Source organism: Meriones unguiculatus, chromosome 8 (genome assembly GCF_030254825.1).
Source record: "Meriones unguiculatus strain TT.TT164.6M chromosome 8, Bangor_MerUng_6.1, whole genome shotgun sequence".
NCBI classification, from domain to species: Eukaryota; Metazoa; Chordata; class Mammalia; order Rodentia; family Muridae; genus Meriones; species Meriones unguiculatus.
The window spans coordinates 52,459,986-52,480,630 of NC_083356.1; the positions used below are offsets into that span (position 1 = coordinate 52,459,986).

Consider the following 20,645-nt stretch of genomic DNA (forward strand, 5'->3'; position numbering starts at 1 on the left):
ACAGGTTTGGTATAAAATTCATTTTTGTTGGTCAACTATATTTTCTTTATTAGAGAACCATGTTGGATGAATAAAAAAAAATTAGAGCTCCCTAAATAGTAAATGCATTTTCATCAAGATTAGGAAAAATAAAAAACAAAGAAAGAAATAATAAATCAGACCCACAGATGCATAAGAAAATTGTTCCATCTGTTCACCAGTCATTAATTCAATCCAAAATAATGAATTAAACTTTTATCTTTGGTCAGATAATTTGAAATTTAGAAAATAAAAATTCAAAATATAGTTATGATGATATCTTAAAATTTATTCAACGCTTTAAAACAGTGATGCATAATCTTCAAAGTAATTTAGAAACATTTTGTGAATTATTTAATACTCATAAGGCTCTAAATAGAGTAATAATTGCATTTTCTCCATTTATAAGAACCCTTAAATAATGGTTCTAAGATCAGATCATGAACTCAGTTTTGCATTCATTTGATAATGATGTGTTTGTGCTTGCATGTATGTATGCCTGTATGTATGTATGTACAGATGTGTGTAGGTATACATGCATTAATGTATGTATTAATGTATGTACTCATTATTATAGGATTTACCAAAAACCTATACATTTATTTCATTGAAATAATTATAAACTAAGTATATCATTAAATATGAAAAATATCATATTAACTTTAGCTGTGATTACAATTGTTTTGCCACCCGCTTCATTGCTGGTGGGAATGTAAATTTGTACAACCTCTTTGGAAATCAATCTAATGCTTTCTCAGAAAATTAGGAATAGTGTTACCTCAAGATCCAGCTATACCACTCCTAGGCATATATCAGAAAGATGCTCAACTATACAACAAGGACATGTGCACAATTATGTTCTTAGCAACTTTATTTGTAATAGGCAGATGCTGGAAACAACCCAGATTTCCCTCAGTTGAAAAATGGATACAGAAATTGTGGTACATTTACACAATGGGATACTACTCAGAAATTATAAACAAGGAACTCATGAAATTTGTAGGCAACTGGTGGCAAATAGAAAAGATGATCCTGAGTGAGGTATCCCAAAAGTAGATATTAGACATATAATATAGGATAAACATACTAAAATCTGTACTCCTAAAGTAGTTAATCAAGAAGGAAGACCCTAGGTAAAATGCTCAATCCTCATTCAGATAGGCAAAGTGGATGGACATTGGAAGAGGCCTAAAACAGGGAACAGCACAGGAGACCACCACAGAGAGCCTTTGAAAGACTCTACCTTGCAGGATATCAAAGCAGATGCTGAGAATTATAGCTAAATTGTGGGCAGAGTGCAGGGAATTTTAGGAAAAAAGGGCAAGATAGAAAACCCTGGAGGGGACAGGAGCTCCACAAGGATATCAACAGAAGCAAAATATCTGGTACCAGGGTTCTTTTCTGAGACTAATACTCCAACCAAGGACCATTCATGAAGATAACCTAGAACTCCTGCACAGATATAGCCCATTGCACCTCAGTGTTCAAGTGGATTCCCTAGTAATGGAAACATAGATTACTTCTGACATGAATTCAGTGACTGGCTCTTTGATCACCTCCACATGATGGAGGAGCAGCCTTACCAAACCACAGAGGAAAACAATGAAGCCAGTCCTAATGATACCTGATAGACTAGGGTCAGATGGAAGGGGAGGAGGACCTCCCTTATGAGTGGACTTGGAGAGGGACATGGAAAGAAAGGACAGAGGAAGGGTGGGATTGGAGGGGATGAGGAAGGGGGCTAAAGCTAGGATACAAAGTGAATAAATAAATAAATGAAATTGTTTTGTCATAACAAGCATATAAAATACCATCAAGATGAGGCCCTATCTAAAAGACCTCAACACATCAGTCTTGGGAAGGTTAAATTACTATCATGATTGAGTTACTTGTAGTTTCAAATATTATTAATTTTTTTCTGTAATTATATAATATAATATTCTAAACTTTTTTAAATCCCAGAATAAATTTAAACACTCATTTTATAATTTGCATAATTATAATTCTATAAAAATCAATATTACTGATAATACATAATTAGTAAAATTATCTCTATTTTGTGATGTGCTGTTTCTATAGTATTAGTCAATACTTTTAAGCCTGAAATCGTATTTATGATTCTATTTCAATAATCAGAAATTTTACTGAATTTTGGGTATATGCCTAGGAGAGCTATAGCTGGAACTTAAGGAAGCACTATTTCTTTTTCTTTTTTTTTTTTCAATGCAGTTTATTTAGAAACCTTGAACAATCCTCGGACCCTGGGGAAAGCCAGCCCACAGCTTAAATAGCCTCTGGGTAGCCAACCTCAGCATGCCACGTGGGCAATGCAGATAGGTCCACATACATGGAAGCAAGCCAGATCCTCGACCTTAGCCAAATGTGGAATTGTTCCTGACAGAGAGCACTCACCATCGGGAAGGTGGAAGGCGGAAACCAGCTCCATCTTTAAGGCATAGCATTCCGCAGCTCTCTACAGTTCCCCCTTTTTGTTTTAGATGCATCAGGCAAGAGTAGAGGTCTGATCTCTGATATTAGAAATAAATTGGGACTTTGTACCGATGTTCGTTTAGGTGTCATCCACCCAAAGGGCATCAGACCTGACCGATACCTTTTTCTCAGAGGCGGGACCTGGGGCATCAACCCGCATGCAACCAGACATGCTCTTCTCTGGGTCCAAAGCGGCTGACCCTGAGTGCAGTGCTTAGCCTCCCATCCTGAGCGTAACATTTTAGCTTTTTATGGTATCCAACCATGCTTGGGGAGAATGGAGGAAGCACTATTTCTAATTGTCTGAGAAAGCGCCAGACTGACTTCCAACGTGGTTGTACAAGATTACATTCCCATCAGCAATGGAGGAGAGTTCCCCCTTCTCCATATCCTCTTCAGCATGTGTTGTCACTTGAGTTTTTCATTGTAGCCATTCTGATGAGTGTAAGGTAAAATCTCAAGGTCGTTTTGATTTGCATTTCCCTGATGACTAAAGATGTTGAGCATTTTAAGTGTTTCTCTGCATATATATATATATATATATATATATATATATATATATATATACCAACCCAGATGTTTCTCAACTGAGGAATGGATACAGAAATTGTGGTACATTTACAGAATGGAATACTACTCAGCAATTAAAAACAAGGAAATCATGCAATTTACAGGCAAGTAGTGGGAACTAGAAAAGATCACACTGAGTGAGGTAATCTCAGAAGCAGAAAGACACACACGGTATATAATCACTTATAAATGAATATTAGACATATAATATAGGATAAGTATACTAAAATTTGTACACGTAAAGAAGCTTAGCAAGGAGAAGGACCCTAGGTAAGATAATCCTCATGCAGAAAGACAAAGGGAATGGATATTGGAAGAGGGAGAAAACTGGGAACAGAACAGGAGCCCACCACAGAGGGCCTCTGAAAGAGTCTACCATGCAAGGTATCAAAGGAGATGCTGAGACACATAGCCGAACTTTGTGCAGAGTGCAGGGAATCTAATGAAAGAAGGAGGTGATAGGAAGACCTGGAGAAGACAGGAGCTCCACAAGGAGAGCAACAGATCAAAAATATTCTGGTCACAGGGGTCTTTTCTGGGACTAATAATCCAACCAAGAACCCCTAGAACCACTGCACATATGTAGCCCATGGCAGCTCAAGTTGGCAGTCTCTAAGTGGATTCCCTAGTAATGGGAACAGGAACTGTCTCTGACAAGAACTCAATGGCTGGCTCTTTGATCATCTACCCTTGAGGGAGGAGCAGCCTTACCAGGCCACAGATAAAGACAATGCAACCAGTCCTGATGAGACCTGATAGGCGAGGATCAGATGGAAAGGGAGGAGGACATCCCCTATCAGTGGACTTGGGATGGAGCATGGGAGGAGATGAGATAGGGGGCTACAGAGGAGATACAAAGTGAATAAACTCTAATTTATAAAAATATAAATAAAATTTTAAAAGTAAAATAGAATTATTTAATTTTACTTATTGATCTACTTCAAATATATGGAAGAATAAAAGAGAGAGACTGATACAGAGACAGACAGCACTATAAGGCGAGTCTGAGTGAATATATCAATTAATCCAAGAATATAATTTTGCATTCATCTTTTCCATTATATATAATACATATGTAAGTATTCATATATATATATTGAATACATACATGCATGCATCAATTTCATAGTACATAAATAGATGTATCACATAGCTTGAAGAATGCTTTTGAAAAGGATTATTTCCATAGATTATCTCCTAGAACTCTTTATGGAAGGCAATTGCTAACATATCCCACTAGCACACATCTCTATTGTTTGGTAAGATTTCCAGGTAGGTATGTTATTTAAATCCCTGAGGGAGGAGCAACCCTGCTGGGGTTGTAATGTGTAAATGAACACCCCACTAAGAGTGTCAAAAGGGAAATACACATATTTGAATTTTCACATTTTTACCAAATATCTATAACAAGCCAGTAGGAGGAGTCTGATCTTTCCATCTGTCTCCTATTACTAAGATAGGGCAGCTTCCTGAGGCTGGAGTCAAAAATCCTGTTTGCTCATAATTTTCTGAAGCATCATGTTTTCTGAACATTTTACCTTGTTTTCAACTAAAGCTCATTAAAAGAAATCATTGTTAATAAAAAAAAATCTGTTGTTGTAGAATTATTTTGATGGTTGTAGTTCATATGTTTTTATAGTTGATCTTTTAAAATCAATAATGCTGTTATAAATATCTAAAGTATATATCTGGCTGGTCCACATTAAATATGTTCCATGAAACTTAGAAAAATTGGAGAGGGGCATGGGAGGAGATGAAAGAGGGTGAGATTGGGAGGGAATGAGGAAGGGGCTACTGCTGGCATACAAAGTGAATAAACTGTAATTAATATAAAAAATGGTGCAAAAGCATTCATATCTGGAGTGCTGATCCAATAATGATATGCTTTTACTTGTGATCATTGAATCTTGTGAAAAACAGTTGTTTTTTTTTCATCTCACAGCATCCAAATATCTCTAAGATAAATCCCTAAGTCCTTTCTGTCTTAATTATTGACACAATTTCACAGAAAAAATGTTGCAAGTCTAGAGAAAACATTGGATAGTATATATTTTAATTGGATTTATGCTAGTTTATAAATAAATGCTGACAATATTTATATTAGATTCAATGATACTTAATGTATAGCATTCTTTTCCTTGGATATGTCATAAAAATAATTATTGGTATTTTTTTATGAAGTTCTGGTAAAATATTTTTATAAGGTTTCCTACTATCCTGAGATATACAATGATTTGGTGTTTAGGTGATACATTAACTTATAGTGTAAACCTTCCCAAATATTTAATTCAGTTAAGTGAGAAAAAAATTTGAATTATTGGAGAAAAATGAATGTCTAGGCACATCAACCCATTATTTTTTTATATTAAAAGCATGTACTGAAAATCTATTTTGTATGAAAAAACATAATTAAACCATAAAGTATTACTTTCCTACCTTCACTTCAAAAATAAAATTGATTTTTTTTATTATTATTATTTACATTTATTTTTTTATATTAATTACAGGTTATTTACTTTGTATCCCAGCTGTAGCCCCCTCCTTAATTCCCTCCCAACCCCATCCTCCCTACCTCATCTCCTCCCTGTCCCTTTCTAAGTTCACTGATAGGGGAGGTCCTCCTCCATTTCCATCTGACCCTATCAGGTCTCATCAGGACTGGCTGCAATGTCCTCTTCTGTGACCTAGCAAGGCTGCTGTGCCCTCCGTGGTGATGCTGGGGGAGGTGGAAGAGCCTGCCACTGAGTTCACGTCAGAGACAGTCTAGGGAAACCCACTTCGATGCTGAGCTGCCATGGGCTACTTCTGAGCAGGGGTTCTAGGCTATATCCATGCATGGTCCTTGGTTGGAGAATCAGTCTCAGAAAAGACCCCTGTGCTCAGAAATATTTGGTCCTGGTGGCGCTCTCGTACTCTCCAGGTTTTACTATCTCCCCCTTCATTCAAATAATTCTGATTGTGTGCACTCTGCCCAAGGTTTGGTTATGAATCTCAGCATCTGCACAGGCACGTAGAGTCTTTCAGAGGCTAGGCTCCTTGGGCTTTCTCAGACAATTAGGAATGGTGTTTCCTCAAGATCCTGCTATACCACTCTTAGGCATATATCCAAAATATGTTCAAGAACGTAACAAGGACATTTGTTTAGGCATGTTTGTAGCAGCTTTATTCATAATAGCCAGAACCTGGAAACACCCATATGTCCCTCAAAGGAGGAATGGATACAAAAAAAAAAATGTGGTAAATTTACACAATGGAATACTACTCAGCAATTAAAAACAAGGAAATCATGAACTTTGCAGGCAAATGGTGGGATCTAGAAAAGATCATGCTGACTAAGGTATCCCAGAAGCAGAAAGATACACATGGTATATATTCACTTATAAGTGGATACTAGACTATAAGATAGCATGAACATACTAAAATCTGTACACCTAAAGAAGCTAAACAAATAGGAGGTTCTGGGGTAAGTTGATCAATCCTTACTTAGAAAGACAAATGGGATGGACATTTGAAGCAGGAGAAAACAAGAAACTGATTTTTTAAAGAGGAAAAATACATTCATTCTGCTCTCCTCACCACAAAGGCTTCAAGAATTGGAACACAAGTCTGTTTTTAGATATATGTCGTATTTCCACCATTGGAACTGAGGTTTTGATACCTCCTTCAGACCTCACACTTATAAATCCACTAATTCTTTCCACCAAAAACTGAACAACTTAGGACTGTGTAAAGTTCAGTGCCAGGTGTACGGCCTAGTTAGACCAGCAGAAATTTTCTACCGACTACAGAGGTGTCATAGATTTGGTTCATGGAAATACAGACCCAAAATAGTATTGCATACAAGTGGTTTATTCAAGCAAACTAAGTGGAACTATAAAAGTAGTAGAAAGCTAGAACATTTTAATCATAAGAAAAATTTCAACTATAGGCAAAATCTAAGCATTGAGGCAATGCCATGTACTGTGAGCCACACCAGACAGTCTCTTCTAAATCAGAGGAGAAGGCAGAAAATTCATACTTCTGCATTCCATAATCACCAGCTAAGCGCTATCCAATTTAGGTCCCCATGTGTTGTCTAAATGCATCACGAGTATGTCATATAAACCTAGAAACTTATTGCTGAACTCATTTAGAAGCAAATGCATTTGGAAGATAGCTATTAAAATTAAGGGAAGGGACATCAAAGGAGATCCAGATCAACCATTGGTAATAGCTTCTGGCACGACAGTGTTTGCTACAGTAGTAGGGGACCAACTGTTCACGTTAGGATAGAAATTAAATATTTTACAGAAAGCAAGGACATAGGGCACGATTTAGCGTTATAACTCGGTGTAATACTTATTTCCTTACTTCCCTCAAATATCACCTGTCATGTCTCCTACAATGTATCCACTTTGCAACTTCATGTCTTCTTGTTTTTGTTGTTTCAGAAACCTGCTAAGTTCAATTATAAGAGCCTATATGTTCCCGAATGTGAGGACACACTCTGTAGTATGGAAAGCCTATGAGAAGGAACGTATGAAAAAAAGGTGGAAGTTTCCTGATCAGGTTGACCCTGATTCCTCTATACCCTACAACCAGGATTTCTTTAGTAATACGGTGTTTCCATAGTATGTAGCCAGGAACAATAGCAATAAATAGGTGAGGTACTCCTCAGGTCTCATTTTTTAATGAGGAATATTTTATGCTTAATATCTGCTAGAGCAGAAAAAAAAACTTTTTTTTCCCATAACATTACTTCTTATAGGCTTTCCATGCTACAGTGGGTGGCAACGTCTGAGCATTTGTAATTGAACCTAGCAACTAAATATAAAAATAAAAACGGACATGAAGTTGGGAAAGCGATTTATTATAGAAAACATGACAGATTATGTCTGAGGGAAATGAGGATGCATATAATAATTCATTAAAAATAAAAAAAGAAAGAGGAAAATACAATAAGACAGGTGAAGGAAATCAACAAACAACTCAAGATTTGAAGATAGAATTGGAAAAATTAAAGAAAACACAAACAGAGGAAATTATAGACAGGAAAAATTTAGGGGAAAAAAACAGGAACCACAGAGGTAAGCATAACCAATAGAGAAAAAAGAAGATTCCCTCCTCTAAGGCCCAGAAAATATCTTCAACAAAATCATAGAAGAAAATTTCCCCAACTTAAAGGAGAGGCCTATAGAACACCTAATAAATTAGACCAGAAAAGAAAATCCTCCCTCCACATAATAATCAAAACACTAAGTTTACAGAACAAAGAAAAAATACTAAAAGCTTCAAGGGAAAAAGGCCAAGTAACATATAATGGCAAACCCATCAGAATCACACCTGACTTCTCAACAGAGACTATGAAGACAAGAAGGGCCTAGACAGATAACATTCAGACCATAAGAGAACACAGATGTCAGCCCAGGCTAATATATCCAGCAAAATTTTCAGTCCACATAGATGGAGAAAACAAGATATTCAATGACAAAAACAAATTTAAACAATACCTACCCACAAATCCACCATTACAGAAGATACAATACAATACAATCTAGAAGGAAAAATACAATCCAGGAAAACTAACTACATTCAGGAAAACACAGGAAACAAATAACCTCACTACAAGAAAACTAAAAGTAACTAAGCACACAACCACATTACCATAGCCAACAGCAATAGCAAAGCATCTAAGAGTCACTGGTCAATAATCTCCCTTAACATCTCCAATAAAAAGACACAGACTAACATAGTGGATACATAAACAAGACCCAGCAATCTGCTGCATACAAGAAACATACCTAAGTTACAAACATAGACATTACCCAAGGGTAAAGGGTTGGAAGACAGTTTTCCAAGCAAACAGACCCAAGAAGCAAGCAGGAGTAGACATTCTAATATCTAATAAAATAGATTTTTGACAAAAATTAATCAAAAGATATGGAGGTCATTTCATACTCATCAAAGGAAAACTCCACCAAGAAGACACCACAAGTCTGAACATCTATGCCCCAAATACAAGAGCACCCACATTTGTAAAAGAAACATTAATAAAACTGAAACCACACATAGATTCCCACACATTAATAGCGGGAGACTTCAACACCCCACTCTCAACAAAGGACAGGTCAACAAACAGAAATCAAACAAAGAAACAATGATGCTAACAGTGGTCATGAATCAAATGGACCTAACAGACATCTACAGAACATTTCACCAAAACAAAAAAGAATTTAACTTCTTCTCAGCACCTCAAGGGATCTTCTCCAAAATAGACCATATAGTTGGTCACAAAACAAGCCTCAACAGATACAAGAAAATTGAAATAATCCCTTGTATCCTGTCTGACCACAGTGGACTAAAGCTGGACTTCAACGACAACAAAAATAACAAAAAATCTAGAGCCTGTGCTGTTGTTATTCTGTTCAGGAAACTGTGTCCTGACCAATGAGTTCCAAGTTCTTCCCCACTTTTTCTTCTAACAGGTTTAGTGTTTCTGCTTTTATGATGAGATCTTTGATCCACTTGGACTTTAGTTTTGTGCAAGGTGATAAGTATGGATCTATTTGCATTTTTTTACATGTAGACATCAGTTAGGCCAGCACCATTTGTTGAAGATGCTATCTTTTTTTCCTTTGTATTGTTTTGACTTATTTCTCAAAAATCAAGTATCCGTGGGTGTGTAGGCATATTTCTCTGTCTTCTATTCTATTCTATTGATCCACCATTCTGTTTCTATGCCAGTACCATGCTGTTTTCTATTACTATTGCTCTGTAGTACAACTTGATATCAGGGATGGAGATACCTCCAAAAGCTCATGTATTGTACAGGATTGTTTTAGAAATTCTGGGTTTTTGTTTTTTTCATATGAAATTGAGAATTGTTCTTTCAAGTTCTATTGCGTTGGTACTTTGATGGAAATTCCATTGAATCTGTAGATTGGTTTTTGTAGAATGGTCATTTTAACTGTGTTAATCCTACCAATCTATGAGCATGGGAGATCTTTCTATCTTCTGATAGCTTCTTCAATTTCTTTCTTGAAGTTTTTTGTTTTGTTTTGTTTTGTTTTCATATAGGTCTTTGGCATGTTTGGTTAGAGCCACACCAAGGTACTTTATGTTATTTTTGGCTATTGTAAAGGGTGTTGTTTCCCATTTTTTTTTAGTTAATTTTGTATTCAGCCACTATACTGAAGGCATTTATCAGCTGATGGAGTTCTCTGGTAGAATTTTTGGGGTCACTTCTGTATAGTGTCATACCATAATAATAATATGTGAATAATAATACTTTGACTTCTTCCTTTCTGATTTGTATCCCCTTGATCTCCTTTAGTTGTCTTATTACTATAGCTAAGACTTCAAGTACTATGTTGAAGAGATATGGAAAGAGTGGGCACACTTGCCTTGTCCCTGATTACAGTGGGATTGATTTAAGTTTCTCCATTTAGTTTGATATTGTTGATAGGCTTGCTGTATATTGCTTTTACTGTGTTTAGGTATGTGCCTTGTATCCCTGATCTCTCTATGTCTTTAAACATGAATGGTTGTTAGATTTTGTCAAATGCTTTTTCAGCTTCTAATGAGAAGATTACGTGGTTTTTTTTTTTTCCTTCTGTTTGTTTATATGGTGGATTACATTGATGGATCTCTGTATATCGAACCACCCCTGTATGCCTGGAATGAGGCCTACTTGGACATTGTGGATGATATCTTTTATGTGTTGTTGGATTCAGTTAGCGAGTATTTTATTAAAATCCATACTACAGAGTAGTATTCCATGGTGTAAATGTACCACAATTTCTGTATCCATTCCTAAATTGAGGGACATCTCTGTTGTTTCCAGGTTATGCTTATTATGAATAAATCTGCTATGAACGTGGTTGAGCAAATGTCTTTGTTTTATAATTGAGCGTATTTTGGATATATGCCTAGGAGTGGTATAGCTGGATCTTGAGGAAGCATTATTCTTAATTGTCTGAGAAAGCACCAATTGATTTCCAAAGTGGTTGTACTAGTTTACATTTCCACCAGCAATGGAGGAGGGTTTCCCTTTCTCCATATCCTCTCCAGCATATGTTGTCAACAGATCATAGCCATTTTGACTGATAAAATCTCAGGGTTGTTTTGATTTGTATTTACCTGATGAATAAGGATGTTGAACATGTATTTAAGTGTTTTTCTGCCATTCTATATTCCACTATTGAGAATTCTGTTTAGCTCTGTTAATTGTTAATTTGTTAACAGTTTGTTAATTGGATTTGTTAATTGCATTACTTGATTTGTTACTGTTTAACTTCTTGTGTTCTTTATATGTTCTGGACATTAGTCCTCTGTCAGGTATAGGGTTGGTAAAGATACTTTCCCAGTCCGTAGGCTGTCGTTTTGTTCTCATGACTGTGTCCTTTGCTTTACAGAAGCTTTTCATTTCATGAGGTTCCATTTATTGATTTAAACAAACAAGGAAATCATGAATTTTGCAGTCAAATGGTGGAAACTAGGAAAGAGCATCCTAATTGAGGTATTCCCAGAAGCAGAAAGACACACATGGTATATACTCACTCGTAAGTGGATATTATAAATTTAATATAAGATAATCATACTAAAATCTGTACACCTAAAGAAGCTATTCAAGAAGGAAGACCCTAGGTAAGATGCTCAATCCTTATTCAGAAAGGCAAATGGCATAGACCTTGGAAGATAGAGAGAGCAAGGAACAGGATGGGAGCATACCAGAGGGCACCTGAAAAATCTAACCAGAAGGGTATTAAAGTAGATGCTGAGACTCACAGCCAAATTTTAGGCAGAGTGCACGGAATCTTATGAAAGAAGGGGGAGACAGAATATGCTGGAGAAGACTAGAGCTCCACAAGGAGACCAACAAAACCAAAAATCTGGGCCCAGACATCTTTTCTGAGACTGATACTCCAACCAAGGATCATTCATGGAGATAACCTAGAACCCCTGCACAAATATAAAACATGGTAGCAATAGTCCCTGTTCCCCTCACTTTGGGAAACCAATTGGTTACTGAGCTACCACAGGCTACATCTGAGTGGAGGTTCTAGGTTATATCCATACATGGTCCTTGGTTGAATGTCAGTCTCAGAAAAGACCCTGTGCTCAGATATATTTGGTCCTTGTGGAGCTCCTATCCTTTCCCCATCAGACTAACTCCCCTTCTTTCTTATGATTCCCTGTACTCTGCCAAAGGTTTGGTCATGAGTCTTTGCTTTGAAAACACTGCTATGCCAGAAAATAACAACATCCATACAGTAAATAAAAGAAGCTGTTTAAAAATACTTGGACACAAAAAATTCTCTCATTGAGGTGAAATGCTTTTGTATTTGGACCATATTTCATGATTTCTTTTATTGTAGAATCTGCAAGGCCTGATTGGAAGTATGTATCTGGAGATTTATTCAATATTGAAATTGTGGGCAAAAATAATTGAACAAAATCAAATGTATTGGACTACACTAAAATCATTTAATTCCAGACTAAAATATAATATTTGTTCTCTGAAAATAAATAAATAAATAAATAAATAAATAAATAAAACATGGTAGCTCAGTTTCCAAGTGGGTTCCCTAGTAAGGCGAATAGAGCCTGTCTCTGACATAAACTCAGTGGCTGGCTCTTTGATCTCCTCACCTGATGGGGGTTGATTCTTACCAGACCACAGAGGAAGACTATGTAACTAGTCCTGAGGAGACCTGATAGACTAAGGTCAAATGGAAAAAGAGGAGTATCTCCCATACCAGTGGACTTGGGGAGGGGCATAAAGAAAAAAAGGGAGAGTGGGTGGGATTGGGAGGAGAGGAAGTTGGGGGCTACAGTTGGAATCAATTTTAATGTATGATGATGATAATAATAATAATTTTAAAAAGAAAAAAATGTAAAAAAAGAGAAAGAAAACAATGTCTGATGTGTTATAAGACAGAGAACCTCCAAAGAAAACATGAAGTTTGTTTTTTTTCTTTTAGTTTTTTTATTCTCACTGCAGCTCATGACTTCCTAGATTTCATAATTTGCATTCAAAACATTTCCACAATAAAATACCCCCACCACACATGCTTTTTTCTTTTTTTTTAAATTTTTTATTTAACTTTTATTAATTACACTTCATTCATTTTGTATCCTCCCATAAGCCTCTCCCTCCTCCCCTCCTGGTCCCACCCCCCCTTTTTGCATGCACGCCCCTCCCCAGGTCCACTGATAGGGGAGGTCCTCCTCTCCTTCTTTCTGATCTTAGTCTATCAGTTCTCATCAGAAGTGGCTGCATTGTCAGGGTTCTAGGTTATCTCCATGAATAGTCCTTGGTTGGAGTATGAGTCTCTGGGTAGTTCCCTGTGTTTAAATTTTCTTGTTCTGTTGCTCTCTTTGTGGAGTTCCTGTCCTCTCCAGCTCTTACTATTTCCCACTTCTTACATAAAATTCCATTCACTCTGCCCAACAGTTGGCCATCAGGCTCAGCATCTGCTTTGACAGTCTGCATGGCAGAGGCTTTCAGAGGCCCTCTGTGGCAGGTTCTTAGGTTGTTTCCTGTTTTCTTCTTCTTCTGATGTCCATCCTCTTTGCCTTTCAGGATGGGGATTGAACATTTTAGTTAGGCTCCTCTCTTTTGCTTACTTTGTTTAGATGTACAGATTTTAGTGGGTTTATCCTATGTTGTATGTTTATATGAGTGAGTATATACCGTGTGTGTCTTTTTGCTTCTGGGACAACTCATTCAGGATGATTCTTTCCAGGCCCCACCATTTACCTGCAAATTTCATGATTTCCTTATTTTTCATTGCTGAGTAATACTTCATTGTATAGATGTACCACAATTTCTGCATCCATTCTTCAGTTGAGGGGCATCTGGGCTGTTTCCAGCTTCTGGCTATTACCAAATAAAACTGCTACAATCATGGTTGAGCAAATGTCCTTTTTGTGTACTTGAGCCTCTTTTGGATATATGCCTAGGAGTGGTATGGCTGGATCTTGAGGAAGCGCTATTCCTAGTTGTCTGAGAAAGCACCAGATTGATTTCCAGAGTGGTTGTACAAGTTTACATTCCCACCAGCAGTGGAGTTTGTTGTGTCTTGGTCATCTACTGCTGGACCTTAAAAGTGGTTTGAATCCAAATGGGACTCAGAAGAAAATAATTTTAGTTTCCTTGTGGTAATCTATTGGAGCTAGATTCTGGGGAAGAGATATGGGTTATATATATTTCTCTTCTCAGCACTAGGACCCTAAGAAGTACAGACCCTGAAGATGCTGTACATGGTGTCATAATCTCTGTACTGTAAACTTTCTAAAAGGAAAGGCAGACAGTTATGAAAATCACTGAAACCTGATGTAACTCCTGAACATTACCTGTGAGTTACTCAGATTTGTACACAAATAGTTTTGGGAATTTTTAACAAATGAGTGGTCCTAAGAATAAGCTAATTTATACTAATTCAAATAAAAGAACTAGGCATTCGTAGATACCTCTCTAATGTAGAGATTGTCATGGTAAAACTGAGTCCTAATATTTTCACCAAGGAGATTTCATTCCTGTTTTCCAAACTTTGTATCTAACCATTACTTTGCTTTTGTTAGCACACATTGTGGGCAACAAAGCAGAACACAGCAAAATAGTGAGCACATTTTATATCTGAAATGTAATCTCAGTCTTTCTTTTGTCATATACACAGTTCTCTATTCATCATGTTGTGTACAATTTATTGTAATTATTTAATTAGACAGTTCTGTTTTTGTTTTGTTTTATAGACACACTATGCCTTATTTGGTTTTGAATCCCGCATACAACATACAAATATGCAACTATTTGATAGCTGCCTAAATTAATAACAAATAATATTTTCACAAAGTTTTTTTAAAAAACTATTAATTTTATCAAACATGTGACATTATGAAATAAAGAGTAATTTCCATTAATCATCATTAATAACAGTCAAAAAGTTACAAGATTTTATTTCCAGTAATGATAAAATGAGATCATTTTGAGTGAAAATGTATAAAAAGGCATATACAAAATTTTAACTAGTGTTCATTGTTAAATATATTAAATAAATTATGTATTTATACATGAAGAAGAGATATACTAAGACATTGAAATGATTATATACATACCATAAATTTTTTGAAAACCTTAATTCAAGCAGTTAATGAAAGAATTCTCAAAAATTTAAGAGAAAAATTGCATTATGTCTTATTTTCATGGAGATGTGCCATCAATTCACCTTAGATAAGGCAATGATAACATTCAGAAAGAAAAAGAGAGAGAAAGGGAGGAAAGAAGGAAGGAAGGAAAAAACAAAAGAAAGGAAGAAAGAAAGAAAGAAGAACAAAAGAGGGAAAGAAAGGAAAAAAAAGAAAGAAAAAGACTCCTAACCATGTTTGACTGAGGGAGCCTTTCAGTTTATTATGGTAACTTATGGGTGAGGGTTTACAAATAAAAGCATGAGTGTCTTGGAGGAAATTTCAACACCTGAAAGTCCATTTCTTTTTTTGCATTTTACAATCATTTTTATTCATCAGAACATACTAGACATTCAGAGGACCACACAATTAAGAAAAAAATTCTTTCTTCATCACACATTTCTTGTTATTTTTTTCTTTTAACATTCATTTATTATTTCCAGAAAAATCTATTTCTGTTATGGAATGAAAACTTTGAAAAGTAATATTTTACCACTCAGTTTAATAGGAATTCTGTAGTATGCAGACAATTCATGTTTTATTTTACTAGAATTCAAAGTAAATTACTGACTTGTGTAAATCAACAGCAAAATAAGCAAGGTAGCATTTCATCAAAATACTTGTTAGAAAATAATTTGAGCTAAAGCTTTCTTCTAGATCAGCTTTAAGAAGAAAATTATGGTGAAATATAAAACTACATAATTAAGACTCTTGCAATAAATGCAGGAAGCTTTATTTTATATGCATTCTTTTCATCACAAGCACAAACTCACACAGAAAAACATTCATACACACACTAACATACATTAGTACACATACCTAAATAACACACACAGAAAGTCCATTTCAACATGGATGTAAGGATACATTCATGAAAATTCTATCCTTGGAGTTCATTGTCTGAATTACTGGCTTCTCTACTGGAGAGTAGCCATTCGCTTTGTACGTGTTTAAACTTGGTGAGAGGCATTATGAAAATAAAATTTTCAGAGCTTCTGGAGCCTTGTAAGTTTCATTCACTTCCTGTGTTTTATGAGTTTCTCTATTCCCTCTTGGAGGAAATGTTTAAATTTGAAGGAAATAGTGACACAACACAGGTAGTTATTCTGCTAACATAGAAGAATATTTTCTAGGGCAATACAGAGGCTTAGGGTTTGCCATGAGGCAGATCACTTACTTAACTAATTTTGTAATTGCAACAGCCTGAGTTTGGTGACTTACGCTGTATTTAGTCACAATTTGTGCATGGTGTTGCTTATAATATTTGAACAATTTTTACTGTTGTTGTCAAAGGGTATCTGCTTACATGTACACTTTTTACTTTCTTTTTTCATTAGTGTGTGCATGTGTCATTGTGCCCATGTGTGTTCCTGTGGTGTGTGTGTGTGTGTGTGTGTGCACGTGTGTGTATGTGTGTCTCCCTTTCTCCATTCTGTACTGCTTTTACAGAGTGCCTGAATCAGGTTAGACTTTTTTAAGCTGCGTGCAAGTTTTTATTCAATCTACCTGCTTTTCATTTTCTGCATATGTTCTACACTGAACATATGTTGCTTATTTTGAAGAGTTTCTCATTATTATTGTTATTACAATTTATTCTCTTTGTATCTTGGCTGTACCCTCTCCCTCATCTCCTCCCAGTCCCACCATAATTCCTAATGAAAATTTACATTCTCTATTTTTTTATTTTTATATTAATTACAGTTTATTCACTTTGTATCCCAACTGCAGCCCCCGACTTCATTCCCTCCCAATCCCCCCTTCCCTCACTCACCTCCTCCCATGCCCCACCCTAAGTCCACTGATAGGGGAGGTCCTCCTCCCTTTCCACTTGCCTATCAAGTCTCATCAGGACTGGCTGCATTGTCTTCCTCTGTGGCCTGGCAAGGCTGCTCCTCCCTCAGGGGGAGGTGATCAAAGAGCCAGCAACTGACGTCATGTCAGAGACAGACCCTGTTTCCCTTACTATGGATCCCTCTTGGAGACTGAGCTGCCATGGGCTACAACTGTGCAGAGTTTCTAGATTATATCCATGCATGGTCCTTGATTGGAGTATCAGTCTCAGAAAAGACCCCTGTGCCCAGATATTTTGGTTCTGTTGCTCTCCTTGTGGAGCTCCTGTCCCTTTCAGGTCTTACTATTTCCTCAAATTTATCCTCTCTTAATTGTTGAGGTTCTCTGGTGCAAGACCATTGTAGGTTTTCTCTTAAAGGATACTACTCTGTTTTTAATGTTTTAAATTTATACCTTCTCCACAGAGTAGAAACATCAAGTCTTATTATGGTTAAATGTGAAAAGCAAGTGAACTTAATGCTATTTAATACATTTCAAGAGACTCACTGCTGTTCACAATGGGGAGCTTAATGATCTGTTTACATCTTTCTGGCCTTGCCTACTATTTGTGTCAATAGCAACACATTAATCTTATTTTTTCTATTTCTGTATAGATATTTGAAATCTTTTTATAAATTTATGTATTCACATTACATCCTGATAGCAGCCCCCCTCTTCTCATCTCAATCCCCTCACCCCTCTTTTCCATGCTCCCCTTTCTTCCTCAGAGAAGGTAGAGGTCCTTCATGGGTATCAAACTGCCATGGCACATTAAGTTCCTACAGAACTAGGTGCATCTACTCTGACTGAGGCCATACAAGACGGACTGTTTAGGAGAAGGAGATCCAAGGGGGAGTACCACAGTTAGAGAGGGCCCCTTCTCAGTTGTTGGAGGATTTATATAAAGTGCAAGCTACGTATCTGCTACTTAGGGGATGCATGTCCCATGCATCAGTACATGCATGCTCTTTAGTTGGTGCTTCAGTCTCTCCGAAGCCCAATGGGGCCAAATAAGTTGACCCTGTAGGTATTCTTGTTGATTCCTTGACTACTCCAGCATCCTCAATCATTATGCCAGCACTTCCATTGAACTCTCCAAGCTTTGTCGAATATTTGGCTGTTGGTCTCTGCATGTTTCCATCAGCTGCTGGGTGAAGCCTCTCAAAGGACTTGTGTATAGCAGGACAACATTAATAGTATCAGGGACTGGTTCTCTCTCATTGGCTAGGTGCCAGTCTTTTGTTGGTTATTCCTTCAATACTTGATCCAGTATGTCCCTACACATCTTGTAGGCAGGATAAGATTTGTGTCAAAGGTTTTGTGGGTGGGTTGGTGTCTTATCCCTCCACTGGAAGTCCAGTCTTGCTACAGGAGATGGCCATATCAGGTTACAAATGCCTGCAGCTGGGGGTCTCAGATAGGGTGACTCTCCATAGACTTCCTGGTACTTGGCTTTCCCTCTTCTCTGGAATGTTACAGAGATGCCCCCTCTTCTGATTTCTAATCTCTCACCTATCCCTTTCTCCCAAGTTCTATCTACTCATAATCTTCACACATACTTTCCTCCCCATCTCCTCTCTTACCCCTTTCCCTATGTCTTTCCTCCTCCAAAGCTTATTTTATTTTGACCTTATGAGTTATATCAAAGCATCCTCCCTTGGGCCCTCCTCATTACTTAGCTTTTTTGGGGTCTGTGAATTGTAGCATGATTATCCTATGCTTTATGGCTAATATCAACTTGTAAGTGAGTACATACCATGCGTGTCTTTCTGAGTCAAAATGACATTTTCCAGTTCCACTGTAAAACTGTAGCACACATTCTTTATCCATTCTTTGGCTGAGGGACATAGAAATGGTTTCCAGTTTCTGGCTATTCCAAAAAAAAAAAAAAAAAAAAAAAGGCTGCTATGAACACAGTTGAGCAAGTGTACTTGTGATATGGTGGAGCATCTCTTGGGTATATTCTCAGGAGCGGTATAACTGGGTCTAGAGGTAGACTATTTCTAATTTTCTGAGAAACCTCCAGGTTGATTTCACAGTGATTGTACAACTTTGCACTCCAACTAGCAATGTAAGAATGTTCCTCTTTCTCCACATCCTCTCCAGAATGTGCTGTCACTTGAGTTTTTTATCATAGCCATTCTGTCAGGTGTAAGATGGAATCTCAGGGTCATTTTCATTTGTATTTCCCTAATGAATAAGAACATTAAACATTTCTTTAAGTGTTTCTCGGCTATTCAAGATTCTACTGTTGAGAATTCTCTATTTAGGTCTGTACCCTATTTTCTACTTGTTATTTGGTTTGTTGGTGTCGGATTTCTTGAGTTCTTTATATATTTTTGATATTAGCCATCAATCTTATGTAGCACTGATGAAACTCTTATTCTAGTCTGTTGGTTGTTGTTTTGTTCTACAGACAACATCCTTCGCTTTATAGAAGCTTTTCAGTTTCATGAGGTCCCAGTTATTAATTGCTGATATTAGAGATTGAGATATTGATATTCTATTCTGAAAGTTCTCTCCTGGGCCAATGAGTTCAAGACTGTTCCCCACTTTCTCTTCTACAAGATTTAGTGTATTTACTTGAACTTGAGTTTTGTGTAGGATGATAAATATGGATTTATTTGCATTTTTCTACTGTAGACTTCCAGTTAGACCAGCACCAATTGTTGAAGAAGCTATCTTTTTAATGCCATTTTATTGTTTGGCTTCTTTGTCAAAACTCAAGTGTCCATAGGTGGGTGGGCTTATTTTTGGGTCTTTGATTGTATTCCATTGACAAACTTGTTTGTTTCTATAACAATACCTTGCAATTTTTATTACTACCCATCTGTAACACAGCTTGATATCAGGAATGAAGATAACTCCAGAAGTTCTTTCATTGCACAGGATTCTTTTAGCTATTCCTGTTTTGTTTTTTGGTGTCTTTTGTTTTTCCATAAGAATTTGAGAATTCCTTTTTCAAAAGTCTATAAAGAATTGTGTTGGAATTTTTATGGGAATTGGGTTGAATCTGTAGATCACTTTTGGTAAGATGACAATTTTTTACTATGTTAATCCTACTAACCCATGTCCATAGAAAATCTTTCCATCTTCTTAATTTTTTTTTCTTCAAAGACTTGAAGTTCTTGTCATACAGGTCTTTCACTCGCTTGGTCAGAGTTAAACCACATGTTTTAGCTTATTTGTGGCTATTGTGAAGGGCATTGTTTCCCTAATTTCTTTCTCAGGTTGTTGATCATTTGTGTTAAGGAGGGCTACTGATTTTCTTTAATTAATTATGAGTAAAACCATGATGCTAAAGGTGTATTAGCTGCAGGAGTTCTCTGGTAGAATTTTGGTGGTCACTTGTGTAACCATTATAATATCTGAGAACTGTGACAATTTGACTTCTTCCTTTCCAGTTTGTATCCCATTGATCTCTTTTAGTTGTCTTATTACTGTGGCTAAAACTTCAAATACCATATTGAATAGATATGGAGAGAGTAGGAAACCTTGTTTTGTCCCTGGTTTCAGTAGAATTGTTTGAAGTTTCTCTCCATTTAATTGATAAAACAGAAGAAAATAAC

The 20,645-nt window shown here is 36.6% G+C and overlaps 1 protein-coding gene across 1 annotated transcript in view; it reads left to right on the forward strand.

Annotated features, from left to right (window-relative positions):
* Csmd3 (CUB and Sushi multiple domains 3) overlaps nucleotides 1-20,645 on the forward strand; it is a 1,323,831-nt gene that overhangs the window by 637,395 nt on the left and 665,791 nt on the right. The window lies entirely within an intron of this gene.